This window comes from Mizuhopecten yessoensis, unplaced genomic scaffold, assembly GCF_002113885.1.
Source record: "Mizuhopecten yessoensis strain PY_sf001 unplaced genomic scaffold, ASM211388v2 scaffold716315, whole genome shotgun sequence".
Lineage (NCBI taxonomy): Eukaryota > Metazoa > Mollusca > Bivalvia > Pectinida > Pectinidae > Mizuhopecten > Mizuhopecten yessoensis.
Genome location: NW_018480055.1, coordinates 606,273 through 627,227, shown reverse-complemented (window position 1 = coordinate 627,227; position 20,955 = coordinate 606,273). Strand labels below are relative to the sequence as shown.

Genomic DNA, 20,955 nt, shown 5'->3' with positions numbered 1-20,955 from the left:
ATGTGGTGCTGACCAGACAACAATCCACGACACGAGGACTCGACATCGCTCCTACAGGATAAATCAATGTGGTGCTGACCAGACAACAATCCACGACACGAGGACTCGACATCGCTCCTACAGGGTAAATCGATGTGGTGCTGACCAGACAACAATTCAAGACACGGGGAAATATCACAAGAAAGATCAGTGAGGGCAATTCAAGGCATTTTGATACACTACTTGACCGTAGTAGAATGATATTGTGTATTTCAACAATGCAATGGTTGTGTTCCCTATGCAGACAACTTCTCAGATTACCGGAATGCTTGTTACGAATTGTTTTGTTTTTGTAGTTGAGACAATATATGACTAGTTCAATGACTGCATTTTTAAAATCTTCAGCTATTCTTTATTTATTTAAAAATAAATGTTCAAACAAATCATATTTGCGACACCATTTGTATATATCAAGTTACAATTTAAACAACGCCAACACACACGGACAAATGCAAAACTGTAACGCAATGCTAGACAAAACATGGAAACTGTTATTTGTAGAGGAGGGAACTACGAGTGATGTTCGTACGTTTTCGCGGAAGAGAAAACTTTACCAATGCGATGATATTACGGTTGTTTTACCCGACGTCTTAACAGATGTAATGATTGCACACTTTTGTAGACCAAAACCACTATTGCGGTGATTTTATGTTTCGGAGACAAGAGAACATTATTTATATGTGTAATTTGAACTCTTCTATTAGGAATGAAAGCGCGAAAGGTGGGTTGGTTGTATACAGTAAAGGTCATTTAAGAACGTGCCTCCATAAATGCTTTATATGCGGGAAATGAAGCTTTGATGTACGGACAAATGTAGGTAAAGCTTGTAAGTACTCCTAGCCATCGTAAGAGGAAGTTGTTAGCTCTGTGTGGCTTTTTCCGTCGTTGACGGAACCCCGTAAAGCACAACATCCACATAATTCTCGATATTACTCCATGATAAATCAAGTTTTTTATTTCCCCGTGAAAGCATGGTTTTTCTGTACACTTCAGTTACTGCACCGGCTGGTCCACAACATCGTTTCGTTTCTGAAGTCACATCTGGAGTCGTCGTACCATCTGCCTTGATATTTTATTGGGTTCAGGATTATGCTCAGTATCTCTTCTAGTTCTCGATGTGAGGACGTACTAAAACTTGGATATGACGGAGTTACAGAACGGGTGTCGTCAATGGTCAAGAAGACGCTTATACTCCCAGGACACCTGGTCTTATTTTAGTTGTACTTTTCTCCTTCGAAGGGTTTCCATGTACATATTACCTTTGTTCATATTTCACTGTATTTTAATTGATTTCGTCGTAAATTATTGGTTTGTTTATACTTTGGTATTCTCTTGTTTTTACTCCAACCCCAAACAGTTTCTTGGTCTGTTTCGAAATGAGCGCGTCAATACGAGCACATGAGGAAAGTCCCACCATTGTCATCAAAGTTATATCCCCTCTTTATAACGATAGGTTGGATGATGAGGAGTGTCAATAACGGATTATCATAACTGTCATCATTCATGTCAAACTTACGGGTAACCGAAGTGGAGGTTGACGAGCAGCAGATCCCTTTTATAAAAGTGATTCTGTCGTAACAATTACCGTTACATAGTCAGTCTATAAAATGGTTGAAAGGATCATATACCAGTACCCCGTGAACCTGACAATGTTTTTTAAACTCTGAACTTATAAACCACAATGAATTGTACTTCCGGTAGTGCGCAATAGATCATGATCTCGGTAAATCATTTCCGGCTATCTAAAACGAACGTGACGTTCCTGTTACTTTGTATTTATGATTATGGTTTCATTGTTACTGACAATGATGTACATTCTGTACAGTCAATGAAGGATGAACTAACACTTTGGAACAGCTCACTACATGTTCGTATGTTTGGTCGTTACTAGATAAAACCGTGTTCTTCATTGGCAATTGTTTGGGTGAGTAATTTTGCACGTGATGAAGTAATTAGTTCACTATAATTTTATCATGTTCGAAAACGATTTGCTGCACATTTTAACTTTGTTCAATATCATTAGACTCTGAATGTTGTTGGCTTTTTTATGTCTCTCGTGCAATACTGGATGATAACTTGTTTTTCGCTTTGTACATTTCTTTCGTCAAAGAGAAATCGATTTCTGTGTATTTTTGCGGATCGTTGACATTATAACTTGCTTTAATGCGTTATATATATTAATATCAAAGATACGAAATTATGACGTCGTTCTGAATGTTTTTTACGCTACAAAATCCCATTCGGCTTGGCTTTAAGGTAACCAGCAGCACATGGTTTCTTTGTACATGTGTTGTAAAGGACGGGTCCTTTTGTTAATAAAATGCTGCATATTATATAATAATACAATATAATAGGAATATTATTGTTTTCTCACTGATCATATTTGGTTTTAGAAGCTTTGATACTGAGAGAAAGATACTCTTCTTATTTGAAAAAAAAAAGTATTGCCGAAAACTAGCAGTCACCCATCTTCAAAACAAACAAAATATATCCAAGCGTTATTAAAAACCTTCCTGTAAACAGCCATTGGGTAAGTTCGTATGGCTGTTAAAATGTAATCGGATTCTACTTTGGTCAGAAAAGCGATATCTAGGAAGTCCTGTTAGAAGTCGAGGATAACATGTTCGTATGAGACAATAATAACCACGCTTGACCGATTAAACATTACCGATTAAAAACGACAAGAAGGAATACTAAATAGCCCAATAACAATATAATATTCGATTACCCGAGTGCTGTCATCTTCACGACTTTCAGGATCTCATCGACTACCTCATTAATGCTACTTGTTAAGACACTATAGCAGCCTGTTTTCATTCTTCAATTAAGTGAGAGGATTCGATCGCAAATTTTAAATATACCGTAAATACAGGTAAAGACGTATTCAATAGATGAATAGATATGTTTCTAATCATTTCTTAAATTCAAAGTCAATGGCGCTTATACTATTCAACCACGTTTGTTCCAAGTTTGTCGATTGGGACATTTTTATTTAGATATTTTTCACTTAAAACACTAACTTGATGACGGGGGGAAATAGGGAAAGGACGCCTTTGGCTGAACTACGGTTCTAACATTATTGTGTCAGACTGTCCACAGCGCACCACAGTTATTCAAAACTCTGACTACTTCTGTAGGCTTTTGCACTGGATTTTATCTCAAATATTTCATTGCGTGTTTTTCATTACCTTCCCCAATATCGTCCTCACTCAATCTAGTTGATTTCAGGTTGATAAAACCACTTGTTGACCTCAACAAAAAGCAATAAATGTATAATACGGGTGATAGCGACTTGCAGCTACAGAACGACCAGCCTTACAGTGTTTGGGCCAACTGTTGCCAGATGATATGCACAATGATGGACCCTTTCAGCTTTAATGACGGACGGCACATCAAAAGGACCGTTGATGACAGGTGAGCCGTGAACGAATGTGGTAAACACACTAATGAACACGGTCGTTAGGCACCTGACGGAAGACAGCATTCTAAACATGGATCCCATGTCTCGTAATTCCACATCAACATATCATTCACTTACATTCACTTTATTGGAGATAGAACAGAAGCACGTGAGGACAGTTGACGTTAAATCTTTACAACTTTAAGCTGAAATCTAGTTCATTAAATGGGCAGTTCAGTCTCTCAAACAATCATGTCCTTTACATTTGTCATGTTGTATCGAAACAATACTCTAGAGTTGGTACTTTTGCTATTTTTGTGTCGACCATATCGGGACACGAAGTGACACTGAAGCCAGATTTCAGAGTCTATATCTCAGTGATTTTTGTGTCAGATTCATTAAGAAACCGGGATTGATCTTAAAGCAAGGTTGTAGATTGAAAACAATCGTGGGTTTCGACCACTTTTGTCATCTTATGATATTGAAGCAGAGTTGTTCTTTTCTGATTCATCTTAACAGATGACTGTTGACGTAGATTATCTGTGGTTGATGGTATTACGTGTATAGGAGAGCGGCGGGTCGGATTGATGAGCTAGGAATATGAATTAGGGGTCCTTTTGGTTCGGTACTGTTGATCCCCTGCTTCTCCATAACCAACATCCATACTTGAATTTTCTACTCTAATTTTAAAAGAATGTTTTAAACTATGGGAAGATCCCGGGATGGTGTTGCTAGTAGCCTCAATAATATGTTTCCCCTTCCATCTGTTGGAGGAGAGGAAGTCAGGAGGACGAGATGGAAAGTCGATAACCACGAATTTCCATATGATTTCAACACAGAAGTCATTATAGGAGCACATCTTCAACACCATATTTGGATTGTTGTCAAGTGGTGAAGAAATGTAATTATCGATTGTTATCAAATGCTATAAGACTGGACGTACAATGTATATTCCGTCTTTGCGTATTGCAGAGTTATCTTCTCTTGGGAGCAGGGATTGATTGTTACGTCACTTGTTTGTGAGAGTAACGTCATCAATTTTGGAGAAAACGACGTAATTTTCTCACACAAACCAATGACGTAACAATCAATACCTGCCCCCAAGAGAAGATAACTCTGCAATACACAAAGACGGAATAGTTGTCTAGCACTAGCAAACTATCTCGTTCAAACCTTTATTTACTTTATTCTCCTTATTTAGCTTTAGAAATGTTACCTCATAAATACACACCATTAATCAAGTTTGAAAGCTGAGACAAACATCATTTCCACAGCTGGCACATTATTATCATCTATCCATCTTTATAAAGAGACCACTTTTGTAAAGGTAGACCATTTTTAATTCAATAGAATTTAATAGGATACATGATGGACGCAGGCATTAACTTGCCTCTATGTCCATATCATATAAAATAATAACTTTAATTAAACATTGAACAAGAGTACCGCGGGGCGGAACAACATACTCCCGTCGAATGCCATATAGTGATATATACTTCCTTCATTGAAATAAGATCTGCATCATTTTAAGAGTGGTTAGCTGACATGCTATACAAAATGTAGGAGAAGATCTCCGGACAAAAAAATCAAATACTGAAATGAACAAAGGACAATAACTTTTCCAAAAAATTGTCGAATCAAAATTCTTTTATGGGAGACACAACTTCATATCATGATTATAGTGTACACGAAGTTTCCAAGAAATCGGTCGAAAAATGTAGGAGGATATTGCCGGACAAACAAAAGTTTAAACCGGCCGGCTGGTCGGCCGGACAACCCCATACCATAATACAATGTACTTCCGTCAAATTTGACTGGCGTATACAAATCACTCCCGTTGTTAGTTTAAGTTATATATAAAGAGAACACTTTTTGGCCAGGTTGGTGGTCTCATAATAAAGGTTTGATTCTACCAGTACCATGGTCATTTCCTACATGTAAACTGATAATCTTGATTACCTTAAATATAACAAACCAATTTCCGTTAATATTTCCTTATAACATACAGCTAATCTTGATATAATGGATCGAGTAGAGTAAAGCCTTAGTAACAACAATGCCGTAAAAAACACCATTTCCCGTCTCTACACTGTGTAACATCCACTGATAAAACATGCTGACAGTTTTAAACAAACGCATTTCAAAAGGGATTTCTTCGGGTATTTTTTGTTACAATTTGCTAGATACTTCAGATGTCCTGGATAAACTAAGATAGGAATTGTAAAATTTGTTTAGATATTTATTTTTTAATCATCAAAAAAGTAAAACTGAGACAGATACAGGGAAGAGGCAGTAATTGTTTACGTATGTAAAACCAGCAAGCCGGTGCCAGTGGGCTTGACGTTTTCAAGAACACAGGAAAAAGTTGAAGTATCTTGGTAGACATTGAGATATTACAATCCAAGTGATATTAATTTGAAATGTTGAAGGTAATGTGTCCTTTCATTTCTAATTAGACCTGCATCAATGTAGGCACAAACATAGACAGACATGTTTTACATGCCTTTAGCCAAGTCTGGAAATCGTAAATGAATTTAATTATCTAGGTATGTTGTTAAATTACAACGGCACTTTCAGAAAAACACAGCAAAAAATAGCAGATCAAGGAAGGAAAGCTTTATTTTCAGTTATGAATGTATGTCGTAATAATTATTTTAATATTGAAACCCAACTATCAGTATTTGATACATATGTAAACAGTATTTTGTGTTACGGTTCAGAAATATGGGGTTTTCATAAAGCCCCGGATGTTGAAAAAATACATATTATGTTTTGTAAAAAATTACTCGGTGTGCGTAAAAATACTTGTAATGCTATGGTCTATTTAGAGCTTGGTAGATATCCATTATCACTGCTGAGGAAATTCAGAATTTTTAAGTATTGGATAAAGATTATAAATACCGATAATTGCATTTTAAAATCATGTTATGAAGACATGTTAGTGCGTAACGACAAATGGGTAATTAATATCAAGAATGAATTATATAGAATAGGTCTAGGTTACATATGGCAAACAGATAACATTGATAATAGCTGTTTGATTATAATTAAAGAAAGACTTTTAGATATTTATAGACAAGATTGTATAGAACAAATTAGAACATCATCAAAAGGATTTTTTTATACATGTCTTAACAAAGAAGTTGGTATACAGGGTTATTTAAGAAAATCGTTTATGAAAGGTTACTTAAAAGAAATAACAAAAATTCGGCTTTCAGCCCATAATTTAAATGTAGAGAAAGGTCGTTATCAAAATATTCCGCGACTTTTAAGAATCTGTACCGCTTGTGATATAGATGATGTCGAAGATGAATTTCATTTTATTCTTAAATGCCCCTGTTATTCTGATTTACGTGAGAAATTTTTAAAAAAGTACTATTGTAAAAAACCGAGCATGTTTAAATTAATTCAGTTATTTAACGGACAAAACACAAATGAATTAGCAAAATTGGCCAAATACATTAAAGCTGCAAATTCAAGAAGAGCTTTATTAACATAAGTAGTTATGCTCTCCGAGTGTTTTGTCTCGTCTGTGTATTTATTAGTATTTTCGATATTTGTCAATGTTATGAGAAAGTATATATATATATATATATATATATATATCATGTATATGTGTTACACTGTTGAGTCGCAAGACTCAAAGTTAATAAAGAACTTGAACTTGGTTTTCCTTTCTACTTATGACATACAAAATCGTGACTCCAGTTTTCTAGTGTAACAAATAAGTATCTCTCATTTCCTTGGTCACTCTATCATTTTGTAAATGTTTCAGAGATTTGTTGCAGTCCTAATGGGAATGATCTGGTGTAGAAAGTATGAATTTTAAAAGCTTAAAGCTCCTCTAAAAACTTCCTGGATAATGGGGTATAAGATAAGTTGTTACTTGATCAACAAGGCTCAACTGGATAGTCATAGAAATACCATTTTAGTAACGAAACGTGTGATAAATTTGAATTTGAATTTATTATCAAAGCAAATGTATTCATGCCAATTACTCAATATATTCCATTGAATATATAATTATTTGACGACCATGTTCGTTATCACAATAACGTATATCGTCATCTGTACCGGTTGTTTGTGTGTTTGTGATTAAAGTATATTTATAAAAACGAAAATTAAATTAACATGAACATTATGAACATTATCATTTCAACGGACTGAGATGTTTAGTTTATCATGATATTTTATGCATTGTATCATGGAGCAAATAACCTTTACTTCGTATTCACTTGTAATTAATAAGATTTTGTGTTGAAACCTCTTTTTAATGTAGGTGTGCACATCTAAAATCAGTTATTCATCCCAAAGCGCGAAAGAATCGGCATCATTTACCAGAATGTGTCGATAAACCAGAAGCCCAGAGGGCCTGTATCGCTCACCTGGATATTTAAGCAGTCGTAGCAAATTATTCTCATTAAATATTATACTGTGCTATAAATATTTCAATCGCAAACTTGTCGGCTCAATCCGTTGAAGCTACCAGCCAAATCTTATCATATGATTCTATGCTTTTCGGTTCTACAGAAGAGGTTGTTTGAAGTGTTTGACATATTTATCCCTGTAACCTTGTAAGTAGGTCGAGGTCATTTTCCTTCTCAAACTTTGTTTGCTCTATCCCAAGCAGTTACCAGCCCAATCTTACTAATCCATGCGGTTTAGTTCTTCAGAACAAGTCGTTTGAAGTGTTGTTGAGCTCTGTGACATCTAAAGCAGGTTGAAGTCATTTTCCCATTCAGTACTTTCTGAGAAACAATCATGCAAAACTAAGGAGCAAATGGATCCTACTTACAAGTTTGAGAAGGATCTATTCAACAATTCATGTAAAAAAGTAGCATGGACCATGAACAATGGGCTATAGGGTCAATATCTTGGTGGATTATGGACAATGGGCAATAGCTAGGTGGACCATAGGAAATCGGCAATAGCTAGGTGGACCATAGGAAATCGGCAATAGCTAGGTGGAGATTATAGCGATCCAGTTAAAAAGTAACAAATAAATGCATTCATTGTAATTGCAATATAATCTTTATTTATCAAGACCACCTTTGTATCGGGACTAAAATTGTATATTCAGAGGTATCCCATCTCGTTTGTTTCTCTACCTCGATTTGTATCAAGCACATAATGTACTCAACCTATTTATTTTCCACAGGGCTATAATCCAAATGTCTATGCTGGAAAAATATCAGGACTGAAGGTTTAGATCTGTCATTAATCTGTATTCCTGTGGATTCTAATTGGGCAGATTATTTCCATTGAAACAGTTCAGATCAATTATTCCAGGGATCTGTCATCAGCTACACCTCAGTGACATGGAGGGCAGCTGTGCTGAGTGGAGACTTCTCCAAGGGGAGATAAATCTATAAAGTACAAAAAAAGATAGGGTGCTGTAGATTGGATCAGCTGATAGTTCCATGGATAAGAGTATACCGTAAATATATACTACCAGAAACAACTGGCTACCATTCTCAAACATCACCTCGGAGCTTTTGTGGCTTTGTTCTTGAATCGACATTTCAATTTTCTTTTGACATGTGAGAACTTTGCTGTATGTTCAAAATTCAATGTACAAGTGTATTTCAAATGTTGAAAATAAATTGATTAAACCGGACATATCAAAATATGAACATGCTTTCTCCAAAATCAAGTCTCTACTTGGTGGTAAATTTGGATGAACTTAGCATATTGATTAATATCACATTACCGAATCTTACACCCACTGTCTAACCACCAGTCAGTATGGCTGAAGGAAGACGTACATGTAGCTTATGGTAGCCAAAAGATGTTAGACATTCTGTTTGCATAAAACATATACATATATGTTATTCTCAACAGTATGCATTATTACTTAGTGAACTTCCCTTTTTTAAACTTCACAGTGATGAAAATAATTTATTAGTACTTTTATATTGCAATCTTTTCTTCTTTTTCTGATTCATTTTATGCAAAACATTACACTTGGTATTTACTACTACTACAGAAATGACAAACACAGCAGCACTTCACTTCTGGACACTACACATGGAATGTAACAAATAAATTTCCAAAACTGAACGAGTTCTTAAATCTACAGGTGTAAGTTTTCAGATATCAGTAAACTTTCATGACAAGCCTCCCATATAACACAGATTTTTATTTCCATTATTTCCCACCTTGGCTGCACCGGTTGCCATGTGCCTGTTGCCGCGGTGACTGGGGAGATAACCCTGCCCTGGTACTCTACAGCAGGTGCCCCATACCAAACACAAAGCCCAGCCAACCCCACACTCATTACTTCTCTCCCTGTTGATAAACATTAGACTAAGAAAAAACTTTGACCATTTAGTCCTTTAGTTGCTGAAGGATGATCCCCTGCTTTGTGTGCTAACTGCCCCGACTGCCGGCCAGTGTTAGACTCCAGGACCGTGGTCCCTGTTGACTGACAGCATCGATGAAAAGGCGCTTGTTATATCAAACCCACCATCATTATAGCAGATTTATTTTGCGAGATATCAAGAGAACTTTTGTAATTAGACACAAGCCCGTGAATATAGCTGGCATTTCTCGGGCCCCTATCTTTTGACAAAAAAAATGAGGGACCCCCTATCAGTGGGGTTCTGTCAGAAGTGGTCGATAAGGAACGCTGAATCTTAAATGACACCTCCATTGGTCTTCATTAGAGAGAGGTGAGGCAGGTCTAAAAGAGACTGAAGCGGTACACTGCCGCCTAACCCAACCACCTCACCCCCAACGTCCTGGACAGACCATTAATTTCACAATAACCTAGGATTAAGCCAGCAGATTCTAACACTTTATACTGAATAACATTACCTTAATCATTTACTCAGTAAATAACAGGGAAGAGTTCCATTTTTCACCAGTTTAAATATTTGGCTAATATTGGAGTATTTTGTTAATTTGCACTGTATCCCATTTGTCATTGTATATGTGTAGCTATACTTCCTAACTAGACTGACCACATGTTGGAGTTGAATTTAATTATATTGGGTGTGTTTTGGGTTTTTTATCTTATCTTTTTAAAAAAATCTTTTTTAAGACCCAGTTTAGATATCGGGTCAAGCAAAAGTCATCATACATCACAAGTACACAATAACGCCAATATACACTCAAACATGTGGTCATGAGGAGGCAGTGTACCGCTACCCTGTCTCCGGCACACATACAGCATGTACGCTTACACAACACACACGGAGGCACATCCTTAAATGGCCTTAGCTGTTAAAAAGACATTAAACAAAATAAAACCAACCAAACCATAATACACTTTCTTAAAGAAAGTTAACAAATTATGATAATGAAAAGGGATGTTCATACTAGTAAAACAAGAGGCCAAATTTCATATCAATGACCTTGCCAAAGGGTCAAGGTTAAATTTATTTAAACGAACTTGTTAGAAAGCAAGCTGACTGTGTAATCTAAATACTGTAGCATTACTCAATAACTTATGGATCTTTATTGGAAGATTACAACTAAATTTCACTTTTTGTCCTTTAAAGTTGTTCAAGGTCATTTAGTTGAATAGATAGTACAGATATTTCCCACTGAACTTTGGAACACATGTCACCACCCATGGCCTACAGGTTGTTTTAAACAAGCTGTATTAGGTCAATTTCACACATTTGACCCTGGTGTCTAAAAAAGTTAGCCAGGGTCATTTTTTAGACAAAATCCATAGCCCTTACTACCAAGCCCAATATTATTAATGTATTTAGTTGAAATTGTTTGCAGAATTCCATAATTAGACACTTGTGACTTTGAAAGTTGATAAAGTGATGTATTAAATGAAATAGAAATTGTCTGAAAATTCCAAAGCATCATGGGAAAGTGTACTTAAGTTTTGGTTTAGCCACTAAGCTACAAAAAAGGTACAAACATATTTACAAAATCACTCACCACACACACACACATATATATAGTTGTGTTTCCTGCACAGATCCTTTCAGTAACCTATGATTCATGATAACTTGTATATCAACATTAATTTTCACAGTATATCTCTACACAGAGCCAACACATGGTGTCCACATGAAATGCTACAAGATGATGGCACTATACGAAGTATAGTTAAATGTCTTGTGAGGTCATACTGTACACAAACCTGACATTGAAGATACAAAACAGGTCAATGACATCACACATAGATCTTAAAACCGACACGATTTTCTGATACGAAGATTTGTACACATGTATTCTCTATAATTTCTGTCACTCACTGTAAACACTCTTTGATAAGGTAATGGAAATGGTGAGTGCTTCCCTAACAGATCAGCAACATAGACACAATGTCTGCTTATTTTCACCAGTCACAGTTATAACATCTCACAAGGGTAGACTTTGGTTTGATTTGGTTTGGTTCCAGTTATAACATCTCACAAGGGTAGACTTTGGTTTGATTTGGTTTGGTTCAGGCTCTTACATTTAAACAACTTATGTCATATGTGACAAAAAGTTCCTAGTGATGGTGGACCCTGACAATAGCTGATTTACCAAGTCATAATATTTGACCTATGACCTTGAAGATTGGTTAAGGTAATATAGTTGAATAACATGAAATGCATCTAATTTAGCTGTCCAAAAGAAATGGTGTTGATTTGCTTATGAAGAATGGCATCAAATGCTTTGCTATTTAAAAAATGTTGAGTCCTCTTAAAATGTTTACCGTTTCAGCCCTATGTAACTTGAATAAACTTTACCATGCATTGATCTGGATAAGTTCATTATAGTCTACAGTGGTGAAAGGGTTAAATAGTTTTGGGCCTGAAACCAATTAAAAAAGAGCTTTTGCAGCAAATAAGCAATTAAAATATATCCAAGAGTGATTATAGAGATTTCACTTTTCTTCCACCCAATGAGCGGTGTTTTAACTTACCAAAATTAAAAGTTAGCCCGATGAAGTGACAGAAACAGGAAACTGCAGTAACACCAACCCTACCGTCATTCTTAGAGCATAATAAAATATAGTGGACAGGAGTTTCATAATGCATATATCAATTAAATGTCAACCAAATTTGACATGTCCGTTAAACACATACCCAGGAAATCATTTCTTAGGACTCCTTTACCAGAAATGTTCACAGATGTCCACAGGTGTCCACAGATGTCCACAAACCTTCCCATCAGTGAACTACAGGCCAAATATTACTCTATGGCATGTAACTCATTAGATGTAGTTCAAAGATTCATACACATTTGAACCCTGGCTTCAAACATGTATCAAGGTCATTTATTTGATCAAATTTCAAAGATTCTCACCCCTGCCAGCTGCAAGCCAATATTATTACTCTAAGCATTATTGTTCATTAAAAGAAGTTAAGTATATAAAACCTCCATCCCCTGTGACTATGAATTTTGGCCAAGTGATTATGAGTGGCTTGAATTTTTTTTCACATTTGACCACTGTGACATTGACATCAAGGTCAGTTATTTAAACAAACTTCTAAGAGCTTTCACCACAGACTAAATATCATGGCTGTAAGCATCCTACTTCATCAAATCATTTGTTTGAAGAATGTAATGTATTTATCAATTATATTCAATGAGTTAAGGTTGATAAAGTTTAAATTTCGGACAATTTTAGAATTATTTGCAAATTTGTAATAAGCCAAGTTTCAAAGCGGAGTTTATTTTCACATGCCTAATATGTTGTTGTCCATGTACCTGGCCCAAAGATCACGAAACAATCTTAATTCTAAAATTGTCCGAAATTTTCACTTTACCAACCTTAACTCATTCACCCCTGAAGACACATCTGAACTCTTCCAATTCAAAGGATCAAAGGTTCATTATAAAATTTCAGGGGTGAATGAGTGAAATAATGTCACGAAAAGTAACGTCACATGTGATTAGCTAAGCAAAATTTCAAGTTTACGATTGTTTGATGAGCTCCGGGCCAGATCTGTTTAGATCTCTGCTACAGATCTATTGCTGCTGCTCCAGTTGGAGATCTATTATTGGTGTCCCTGCTCCAGATATATTTTGCTGCCCCCTTTTCCAGATTTTGTTAAGGTTATTAATTTCTAACATCTTTATGCATGGTCACTCCGTATCATTCTTGCCCGATAAAATTCACCAAAAATACCCCAACTTTTACAGCAACTCCAGAAAAAAATGATAATGAAAATGAAGACTAATTAATGTAGCATAGGTGTAGATATTTGAGTGCGAGACCAGTGTGGATCCTGTGATGATGCTGGTTTGTGTGACAGAGGAGTTATGTGGAGGGAGGGTCCTGTTACCAGCCCAGTGTTATCACGGAAGATAAGATAGCAACTATGAGGAATGACACATGTTTTTGTAAGCTCTCATACTCCACCAGACTGTGTAGCTTCCCTATCCCAATGTGCTGGTTCTAGTGGGCTACAGAGCAAACGTTTTATCTAACAAGCTGAACACTTTGGACATACTTCAGAGAGGGTTATAGGAGCAAAAATAATGCACAAAGGTTGACCCGCCATGTTAGCGATATTTATATAAAAAATACATTCTGCCTTATCCCCGAAAAAGTTCATCTCGTGTTCCTGGCGTACTTTGTGGATTTTGTTTTTACTTCCACAATCAAGAGCTGTGGCATTTTACATGAGCCAGAGCCAATGTTTTGTATTCTTGGGACATCTACTTGAGATACGGAAATTGTGCAGGTCTCCTGGTTGAGTCAAATATCGGGTATTTATCGCTTTTTCCTGCAACATATTCCGACATTATACATCTATTTTTGTTTTGCGTGTTGAATCAGTTTCTGGATAAAATTTAACCTTTAATGCGATGAGAATTAGCTGGGGAAAAAGATCGCTACGTCCACTGGTAACAAGCCCATGATCGCTTCCACGATCGGTACCAGTCAAACAAATGCCACCGCAGGGAGAATGCCACATGTGAATATATAAGTAACTCGGCACTGCCAACAGCCACAGAATTGATGCCACTGCTGCAAGTATTGGTATTACTCGGATGCCACAAACAGTAATTATAGAATACGATTCTGCCACAGAAATAATTCTGCAACTATCAGTATAAATCTACTGGCACTGTTGGTAACTTTCTTATATGTTACGAGTGACTGCTACCACGGCATCTGTCTAGTTACCGCTGATAGTGTGCAACAGCTGTCTCGGTGGACAAAGATACTAAATCGTATCTTGATATTACACTGTCTGAGAAATCCTCCGACCTCTTCACCAAGACAAACAGGTAAGTGAGATTGACTAACTAATTATATTCATCGTAGAATTTGTTATTCGTACGATGTAGGGCCTTCTCAGGCATACACACTAGTATAGTTTATATGCAACTGTTACTGATTTTGATGACTTTGGACCACTTACATACTGAATTGACCTGCAATTAGTAGGCTTAATTGACCTTCATTTCACCATATATGACCCTAATAATATTGCCAAGAATAGCTAGGGCAGGTTATGATTTAAAGAATTTTTTTACAAAATCAGAATCCATGCATGGAAAACTGATTTTTGTCAGTCTCTTACGCGATTTGTTATGATATTTCTTTAAGAAAAGCATTCAATTTTCCAAACCACCTAAAAACCCAACACTTTTTATCACTATGTAATGTCTCTTGATTCTGAGCATGAAACGAGTAAGCTGAAAAGTTTAAGCCTTTGAATGTGATTTAATATCAGGACTATGTCACACAGTAGACTACCATTAATTGTTACAAGAAAGCTAAAANAATGATCCGTGGATTTGTAACATTAAGAATGAATTAACTGCCCTAGGTCTTGGTTATATTTTTGAATCGAATCTACCATTGGTAAACACTTTTGAAATTATTGAACACAGATTGAAAGATGTTACTAAGCAAAATATGTTGGCAAAGATAGCAGCTTCATCAAAAGGTAGACTATATCAATATCTTATAGACAGTCATAGTATTCAGTTTTATCTCCGTAAACATATTGAAACAAAATACAAATATATGTTAACTAAATTTAGAACGTCGTCTCATCAACTGAATATCGAAAAGGGTAGACACAATAATATCATTCGCAGAAATAGAAACTGTAGCAAATGTGATTTGGGAGACGTCGAGGACGAATTTCATTTCATTTTTGTATGTCCTTTTTATAATGATTTGAGGTTAAAGTATATAAAGAAGTATTATTATAAGAGTCCCTCTGTTTACAAACTTGTCCAACTTTTATCTGTAAATAATGTCAAAAGGTTGTCAAATCTAGGTAAATATTTATATCTAGCCACTAAGCGGCGAAATTGATTAATTAGCTACACGTATTTATAATTTTTGTGCTTTTGTATTATGTTCTTTGTTTAGTTTGCACTTGTATGCTTATAGTCACTCTCCTATAACATATATACATGTACAATATATCATGATTACTTTGTACCTATAAGTCTTAAGACTTTTGGTGAATAAAGAACTTGAACTTGAACCTACCGGTAACTTAGAGGCTCTGACACAGGGAGACTACCTTGATCTGTGACCATTCCAGTGGTGGATTGACACCCCAGACACCTGCAAAGTTGTGAGCATAATTGTGCAGGTCAACCTGCAAATTATTTCTATGACTTTGGTGCTGGATTCGGAATATTTTTAATCTTCAGTATTTGCAATGCTAATTAGCTTAACATTAAAAACATGTAAAAGTCGGGTACCATTTATAGGTTTTGATTTTAAAATGGTCTTCACACAAAACAACAAATAAAAGGTAATTTGTTATAATTTAAAGGCAACTTCTACTGATTTTGATGACTTGGGAATATTACATATTGAAATGACCTGCATTGCAGGCTTAATTGACCTTCGTTTTGACCATTTATGACCCTCATAACATTGCTGAGGACTTGGCAGGCATGAGGATTGATCCATATAATCTATTTCACAAGTATATATATTAACAGTTCAATAGTTCAGTATTACTAGAGAATCTATTCATCCGGGTACCAAGACTAATATGAAGACTTATTCCCTGGAAACTATTGTATCGTAGATTCTTGGCGAGTATTATAGAAGTGTCTACCCTTTACAAACACCCGACTGACAATGACTGATGCATCCTAGAGTATTGGTGAGTATTATAGAAATGTCTACCCTTTACAAACACCCGACTGACAATGACTGATGTATCCTAGAGTCTTGGTGAGTATTATAGAATTGTGTACCCTTTACAAACACCCGACTGACGATGACTGATGGACAGGTAGGTGGTGTTGGGTGACTTATACTGCTAAACACATGTTACCAGACCAGATATAATCTCCTCTACACTACGACATTACATGTTTTATATTGGAGAACCTGGAACACCGTTATCTCATCCACATTTAAAAAGATGCTAAAACGCATCATTTTTGTCTTGAGAAGCTGATTTATGTTTTGAAGCTTGACTTTAAAATGATCAGGAGATCAAGTTTCCAAGTTCTCTCGCCATTATGTGCTCTAAAATACTAACAAGTTTTAAACTGTTGTTAAAACAGATTAGATGTCTGAAAACATTTGCTTCCTATTGACTGGTTTCACAGAAGAATATTTTTTAGACTTGTTTTTATTCAAGAGATGGGAGAGATTTACATAAATTATTTACTGGTTTCCAAATGTTTTTATTATCACTTAATTTAATTTCTACATTTTGTGTTGAAAAACAAAACTTAATTTCACCAAGAGATTTGCTTTTGAAATGATTGCTTAATTCAAATAATTTGGTTCTAAGGAATTAATTGATTCCTGTTTGTAAAGGAAAAAGTCTTGCATGTAATATCTCAATTCGTCCGCCCCCAGTGCTGAAATACAATGGTGATCAAGAAAATTTTGTAACTAAATAATTCGTATTTTTTTATAACAAAAACAATGTTATCACTATAGGTTATTATAAGTAACGTTTTTGTAGGAATTTGAAAATTTGAGATAGATATTGTATATCAATAACACATGCCTGCAAATAATATATAGTATAAACTTCTTTATGAACACAGACATGCAATGTATTCCCATAATCCATAAACTGTATAACGGGACACTTTTGCCTGGTCAAATATTGGCCCTTTGCCAATAAAATCAATGTTCTCCTAGTGTTAATTTCGCCGTTCACATTCTTTTACTATATTTTATATGTTGCATATTATATTCGCTGTTGTGATGAACTTGCCCTTTTTAGGGAGGGCGAAAAAGGCACAAAATTAAATTGCAGAAAACATTTCAGATAAACAGTATTCAAACCCACCTTCCCATAAAGGGGTCTGTTACTACTGTGCTTATAATACTTATACAGGTTAAGTTAACATGAAAATAACTAAAATTGGGGTTTGTAAAAGTGGTGTCTTTAAATCAACACACTCAGCTGTGATCTTTTTATTGAGAAGATCTCTTGAGGAGGTTTGAATGATTCATCTGTTTGAGAATTTAGTTTTTTTCATGTTATGTTTTCCATGGGTAATCACAATTATCATTTAATTACTAGTTTCAATATATTTAAAAATTAATTTCTGTTCTCTCAATATTAATTAAGTAAACGACAAAGAATAATTGAATAAAAGAATAAAATAAATTGTTATTTAGCAAGTGATGCATGCAGCAAGGATTTGTTAGATTGAATTTAACATTTAACTGGCTCTGTACAAACAATTTAACATAAACGTAATATGTGAATCTAAGTTTATTTTTTTAATTCGTTTTGTTACACAAATTTTAGTTAATTCATTGATTTTTTGTCTTCATACACACAATTGAAAATAGGCTGCTTCCCCTGACAAAAAGTGCTTCATTTTGTCCAAAATAAAGAAAAAACAGAAATACATGCATCTCCCTAATTTCAATGAGAATATTGTTTTTCCCCAATCCTGTAGGTGACTAGAGTAAAATGTTGATAGCATTGGAATTATTTTTGATAAAATCAACAAGTTTATTTTAAAAGTACCTCAGTTTTTTTGGGTTTTTTTTAAAGAATTTAAGGTATTTTTGTGTTTAAACACAATTTGGGTGTTTTTCGTAAGAAGTATAAAAGTGTCAGCGATGAGTACAGTTATGACATGTTCTGTATGTCTACCAGGAATCTACACAGATAATGGCGTGTATCTTTGGTAGAGGACAGCCCTGAAAGGTGACAGTAACGAGACAGTGCCGCTAACCCCAACATGACTGGCTTTTATTAAAACTAGACCCGTCACCGCGGACTCGTTAGTCTTGTCCCCTCCATGTCACATTCTACTGATAAACCCTCACACTAATGTCATTCCTCTCACAGATCAGGTTTTACACACTTCTAACATCTAAAAAAACAAAGGAACAACAAGAGGCACATCAGGCCTGTATAACTCACCTGTTCACACACAGGTAACGGTACCTTGAAAATCTGGTAATAAGATACAGTAAAAGATATTTCACTACATCATATATACAGCCGTTCCAGCCTAGAAGTCCCTTTAAGGCTCGTCAGTGATGCTTGAGGCCAAAACGTAGGATTTTTTTTATCTTAGCTGTATAAAAAGTTGCCTATTTTTCGAAAACTTTAAATGAAGGTGCCCATCTCAGATTTGCTATTCGCTCATGTGATTAAAATGAATAACAAAATCAACACTTAAATAAAATAAAATAACAACACCCGGTAAATAGGCAATGACAAGATTGCCCATTGGTTATAACTGATCAGGTGGAATTGAGATGTAGTAAAACCTCTCTGCAATTCAGAGGACAAGATGGCAACTTTGCTTTGAAATCAACTCCAAAAATTGAAGTATCTCTTCTAAGGACCATGAGAGCATTATTCAGTTCAAATAATAGGTTATAATTTACCTGTAGTTGTCTGATGGAAATTGACATGAAAATGTCTTAGCAAATCAGGGTTCAAGGCAGCCATCTTTATTTCAAATCAGCCTGAAAAATAACAAGTGGCAATGACAATGATTTATACCAGTTTTTGTTAACATTTGCTAATTACAACTAGAGAAAGTGTTTTGGCTCCATTTTCCCTATTGCTCCCGGCTGCCACTCTGCCCTCAAGGAGCACCATGTGTAATGATGCAATATTAATGAATCCCCTCTATTCATGGACAAGGTATACTAAATCAAGTTAAAATTCATTCACCAAAACATAAGGAGTAATCTTTACAAGATTCCTCTACCAACCGCAGTTGTATCAGAAAATGTTTCTATCTTGTTCAAATATATATATTAGAGGGAAAAAATATATTTTCCTAATTTCCTGAAAATGGTGCTTTGTTTTCCCCAATTAAAATTGCCTACAGGTTTCTCTATAAAACCTCAACAGTATATGCTTAACAATTATACCGAAGATGTAATTCTAATAAAAACATGTTATCAAGTACACCCGTACTCACATTTACAGTTTGGTAAAAATCACTAATAAAACCTGTGACATTACCTGGTTTGATTAGCTTGATCCCCCGAGGAGGAGTATACTTTAAGTACTATAAAGGAAATACAAGACGTCCACATCTTACCAATAGTTAGATGTATTCTAGGGGCCGGCTGGGATCTTTTTGTGCTCTTCATTACTGTTTCCTTCCTTTTATCATACCTACATATGGTCTTTGCTTCATCACATAAAACAGTCAGTGTTATCACAAACTGTTAATTTAAACCATTTATGTTTATGAACTAATTGCATGTTAGAGTACTCCTCTATTGTAATTACATTTCAAGGGAGACGGCTTAATATAAGATTTTAAATCTTGTTGTCAGATCCTATTTCTGTTCGCATGTGTACTTGTAATATATGACAAATGAAATAAAATATTGCTTTTAGCCAATAGTAGTATTAAATACAGTAAATTGACTTTAAAGTCTAGGAAGCGAGATTAGTATGGCTTCCCCATCCTATCCCCCTGACCAGTTGCCAATGGTGACTGTCCAAACAATAATTTGAACCTTCATTTCATTCTTTTTTTATATCATATATTTTGTCATTATAAAATGAATATCAAAAATAATCACTCAATCCATTTATCTTTTGGTGATGGGACGACTCTTCAGCAGAAATTGAATGGTTTCACCACTATGTCACATCCTTATTTGAAAGCTTTGATCCGGAGTGACTGTTGATATTACATTAACTACGCTCCCTGTAAGACCACGGTGATAGATATTCTGTCGTCATCAATCTATATTGTTTCTAGAGGCTATAACTGAATGGAATGTAAAGCAGACGTTTATTATGAATCTTTAAAATTAAAGTACAAATGTAACAACTTATCAATTAATAAAATGTTATAGACTTATATTTCTGAGACCAGCCGAGTGACATGGTACTGTAGCCACATGATGGTAACTTTATAGCTGCTACTAATTAACACGGCACTTTTCACCTAAAATTGTTGCTGATGTTTATGACCCTGTACACTATATACCGCACACATTGCCGCTGAGGGTTTTTCAGGGATGACAGACTAACACTTCCCAAAATCTCCCGAGTGCTTCACATTCATACATCATAACCCACTTCTCTCACCTGGTAAATCATATCTCAACTCCCACCCCCCTTATACATAACCTGCTTCTATCGCTCTCTATTACATACCCCCCC

The 20,955-nt window shown here is 35.4% G+C and overlaps 1 protein-coding gene and 1 long non-coding RNA gene across 3 annotated transcripts in view; one reads left to right on the top strand and one right to left on the bottom strand.

The window, feature by feature from the left end:
• Positions 1-8,461: 8,461 nt before the first annotated feature.
• The window catches only part of LOC110442968, a 101,922-nt gene continuing 89,428 nt past the window's right edge, over positions 8,462-20,955 (bottom strand). For both annotated transcript variants that reach the window (XR_002462059.1, XR_002462060.1), the window contains 2 exons: positions 19,206-19,286; positions 8,462-8,805 (listed from right to left, as the gene is read on the bottom strand). This is a non-coding gene — a long non-coding RNA (uncharacterized LOC110442968). The remainder of the gene's footprint in view (positions 8,806-19,205; positions 19,287-20,955) is intronic.
• The window catches only part of LOC110442966 (frizzled-5-like), a 144,302-nt gene continuing 137,501 nt past the window's right edge, over positions 14,155-20,955 (top strand). The window contains exon 1 of the mRNA XM_021486865.1: positions 14,155-14,632. The gene's annotated coding sequence lies outside the window, so the exon portion shown is untranslated. The remainder of the gene's footprint in view (positions 14,633-20,955) is intronic.